Here is a 4,601-nt window from a genome sequence, read left to right on the forward strand (position 1 = left end):
GCGCATACTTTGAATAAAATATTTGTTATCATTCTCTTGAAATAAATGTGTTTTTTTCTTGAAAAAATACCGGTTTCATATGTATACACCTGGTAAAAGAAACTGCAATGATTCTAATTATAGCGAATTAGGTACATCGATTTCAAAATATTCGAAAAGTGATACTTTGCTTTGCGCTGATGAATTAATCGGAAAAAATTAAGAACTCAACAGGCCCTGGTGGACTGAGTGAACAGAAAGGATACGATACAGCGTACCCTTATAGTATTCGCATAGTATCCCTTCCGTATCATGCAAAAAGACTCAGAAAAACAGAAGGATGGGCATTTAACTTTTTGCAATTCAGATTCTACGTTAAATTTGCCGTTAGAATGTCACGGGCTAATTGCAATAGTTTTTCTTCGCAGGACGAATATAGAGGAAAGAGTCACAGGTAGTACGCGAATTTTTTTTTAGTATGGAAGAATATTACCTAGGACGAATTTTTCATACAATGTGCAGAATACGAATACGTTCAAAGCCCTAGTCTTTAAAATTTATGGTTGGTTCAAATGTTCCGCTGCATTTGTGCGATCTTATAACCGAGCAATTGCGTTAGTAAATACAATATTAATATCCTATCGAATGTTTACATTTTAAAATATAAAATATATATCAATCGAAATCACGATTAGCTTAATCGTGACTAACGGAGTCGTGACTCACTTAGTTATAACCAACTCAACTGTGACTAACTTATTCGTGATTCACTATATCATAACTAGAAATTATTCATGAATATGACTAAGTCAGGACTAACTTTCCAGGATCTTTGACCAGGCTACCGGGCGCGTCATTTGTTTGCAGTTAGAGTGGCCTTTTACGAGGGTTTCTTCTGCATACGGTCACATATCTTAAAAGGTAGTCGCCGAAAATGTTCCAAGGGTGGTGCGAAAGGAAAAAACCGTTAACAACCGTTGAACCTGCTGCATCGTACTAGAGAGCTGTGTTATATACTGTGTGTCTAGGATAGCAGATCGCCTCGTGGAATATTAAGACCATAACAATACCCCACACGCGGGGTTCTGTGGGACGGACTGTACATTTTCCTAGCTACTCGCACGATCAAATATGGATGACGATTAACTTAACAAAATTTTGCACGAAGATATGTTTCGAGGAGAGTTAGAGGTGATATAGGAACCAGGCGGGAGTTACATATCCTATTTGAGACTCAGAAGAGATCTCTCGAAGCAGTATGTAGAAAGACAGTTAGAGCTGAATGACGAGCTGAAGTGCACACTCCAAAATATGGAGGTCTTTTTTAAGAAAAAGAGGTTCATGTTCATGCTAATCAGTGATAGACTGGATGTGGCGCTTGAAGTAACGGAAAGAATGCACCATAGCGCAGAAAGGGCTGAATGCTGGTACGCGGGGGTTACAGCAGGGAGCAAAATGAAGTTTACTCCGCCATCAGGAAGACTGTCTGGTGGATTGAAACGTTTACGGGCTCGTTCTCCGATACAAGATTGAGGTATTGGACCTCGACATGACAACACAACACGACGGAGACGAAGAAAAGGTGAGAGAAGCCCTTATAGGACACTTTGGGGATACCAGAACAGGTGAGATAAAAGTCATAGTGACAGAAAGGGCCTTCAGTGGAAGACAGAACACCTCAAGGTTGAGAGGGTATTTTGTAGATATCAGAAGATGCGGATACCTAACAGGTCTTGATCGGAGTAGGATTTGCTAACGGTGCGGCCAAGACAAATACTGAACCACGGAATGCATCATCACGACATAGTTCCAGAGAAAGATGTTATGAACATAGATGCGGTACGCCACATGCGATGCTTCTCGAAACTTTTCAGGTAGCTAAATTTTGTACAGGAGCAAGAGAGAAGGAGATTGTTGCTTTCTCACTTACTCCCATCGCCACTAGATCTCCACCTCAGTGAAAACATTGACGTCGTCTGCTCCATATAGTGGCACTCCCATGTATCGTTTTGAAGACGTTACGTTTTAGTGTTCGAGGGAACGCTAGATGTCTCTCAGTGTCAGTTAAATTCAATGCGCTTGGGTGTTTCTTATTTTGTATCGCTTTTTCAAAAAAATAGTATTCTTGTGCACAGGAGGTAAGTGCTTTTGACATTCATAAGATCCTTGGTGGACCGAAGGAACTGAATGGAGTCGCTACAAAGTACCCGTAAAGACCCCATTGGGTCCCCATTCGGTTCCTTTTTTAAAAACTCGAAAAAACAGCAAAATCATTTTTAAAATTGTTGAAATTCGGATTCTACGTTAAACTTCTTTATAGAAGGTCACGGAATAATCGCAATAGTTTTTTTTGCAACGGTAAAAAGTTAAAAAATATATAAGACGTATAACGCCTGTTGACTGCTACTCACAGGCAATCCGTTTGAATTGTAGCAGTCAAAAGGCGTTATACGTGTTAACTTTTTTAAAACTTTTTACCGTTGCAAGAAATTATCGCGATTATTCCGTGACCTTCTATAGGGAATTTTAAAGTAGAATCTGAATTATAACAATTTAAAAGTTTATTTTGCTGTTTTTTCGAGTTTTTTTATAAAGGAACCGAATGGGGACCTAATGGGGTCTTTACGGGTACTTTGCAGAGCATCCGTTCGGTTCTTTCGGTCTACCAGGGATACTACTATTATGCCTTTCCAAAGAATAGTCTGTATAAGTCTTACGGCATGTCTTTACGAAAGTGTAGCCAGAACATTATATATGTACTTTAAAGGTTATGCCGGCTATGTTTTCGCAAATACGTGCCGTAAGACGTATACAGGCTGTTCTCTGCAAAGACATAATATTATTATGTTAACAAATATCAAAAACACTTACCTCCTGAGCACAAAAATATTATTTTGTTGAAAGAGCGATAGAAAATAGGAAACACCCAAACTGATGAACACAGAACTTACATGAATATATCAGCTGATTTGTCATGTGCTTGTTTCTTTTCATAAAAACATTGAAAAATGTATTTAATTCATCGCCGTTATTCTTTTATAATTATCCTTAGCTGCATAAATTTGCCTATTATTTGAAAAACATTAAGTTTTCTATTAAAATAAAATCGAACATTTAAATGATCGCTATTTGGATATTTTTTCGCTGACGGAAAAATGTCTATTTTCACAACTGATGACTTGCGCGTGTTCGCAACTTGCGCATCTGCAATCGTATGCAAGGGCCCAAATAAACGTGAAGTAGTGCGAAAGCGGTTCCCAGCATGCTGTTCTGCACGTGAGGGCAGGGTCCCTCAATCTTGGGAACCTGTTTAAACTGCGCTTGCGTCGCGTCAACAACCCGATTAGTCACTGTTAGCGCGCTAATTTTGAATTATATAAATATTGAGATTTAATATTTATGATAAATAATCATTGAAAAAAGCATCCAAAGTAATTCCTAAATCCTAAATTCGAATTATGGAGTAACTGATAAACAAATAATACAATTTTCATGAAAAAACGTTATTAATTCTAAATTTAGAATTTTTTTTTAATTTAGCATTTAAATGTTTTGAAATTTCTATAAAAAGGTTATAAGAAGTTTTAATTTTAATAAAAAAATATTCCTTTTAATAGTATAAATATGATTTGATTATTTGCATACAATATTATATATTTTAAAATATTTATAAAATAATTAGTAATTGTAATTCTGGTTTTCTTCAAGTTATTAAAAAAATGTATGATGTAACATTTATCAGTGTAGGAGTCACATGTTTGGAAATAAACAAAAAATGAATTTTAAAACACGACAGAGACGACATGAATCATTGCGACCAATAAAAATGATTTATTTCTCTAAACACATAATTCATAACCACTTTTTTATTAAAATCGTATTTGTTGTATCTGTAACTCCAAAATCTTATTTTAGGATAAGGAGAATTTTTTTTGGGCATTTTTCAATCATTATCAGGGCCTTGGTCAGCCGTAGCCCCCCCCCCCACGAAATTCCGCGAATCCTTAATTTTCCTACGGATGTAAAAAAATATGAATTATAACTACGTTTTGCCCCCGCCCCAAACCAAATTTCTGGCTACAAGCTTGATCATTATTTATTATAAATATCAAATCTGAATATTTACATAATTCAAAATCAGCGTGCTAACAATGACTAATCGGTTTGCCGGCGCGACGCAAGCACAGATTAAAAAGTTCCCAAGACTGGTGAAACTGCGTGAAGGGGGTGGGGTTGAATGGAGTAGGTACTACTTTCATAAGTGATACGCTCCCACAATCAGTGCGTGAATGCTCTCCACGAAGGAATAATAAGGAGACCGAACTCCGTTCCTCCACTTGGCAATAGAAACATTACCGTAAGTAGAATTTTTGTTGGCCTGTATTATTAATATTATTTAAAAAAATTAACTGTACACTTTCAGAGTACAAATGCAATTTTCATTGTAGCAACACTGCCTCACGTACAAAAAAATCTTGGATAACTTCAGTCCTGACTATCCATGAGTGGTTAATTATTTATTTCTTCACACTACATTGAAAGCTAACTACTTTCACACTTGTGAAACCCCGTTTCTGGGGGTCAGATAATCTCAAAACGTGGACATTTTACTAAAACGGTGG

At 36.7% G+C, this 4,601-nt stretch overlaps 1 protein-coding gene across 1 annotated transcript in view; it reads right to left on the minus strand.

Moving 5' to 3' along the window:
- LOC117178666 (polypeptide N-acetylgalactosaminyltransferase 2-like) overlaps window positions 1-4,601 on the minus strand; it is a 369,602-nt gene that overhangs the window by 192,984 nt on the left and 172,017 nt on the right. The window lies entirely within an intron of this gene.

Source organism: Belonocnema kinseyi, chromosome 8 (assembly GCF_010883055.1).
Source record: "Belonocnema kinseyi isolate 2016_QV_RU_SX_M_011 chromosome 8, B_treatae_v1, whole genome shotgun sequence".
In the NCBI taxonomy this organism is placed as follows: domain Eukaryota; kingdom Metazoa; phylum Arthropoda; class Insecta; order Hymenoptera; family Cynipidae; genus Belonocnema; species Belonocnema kinseyi.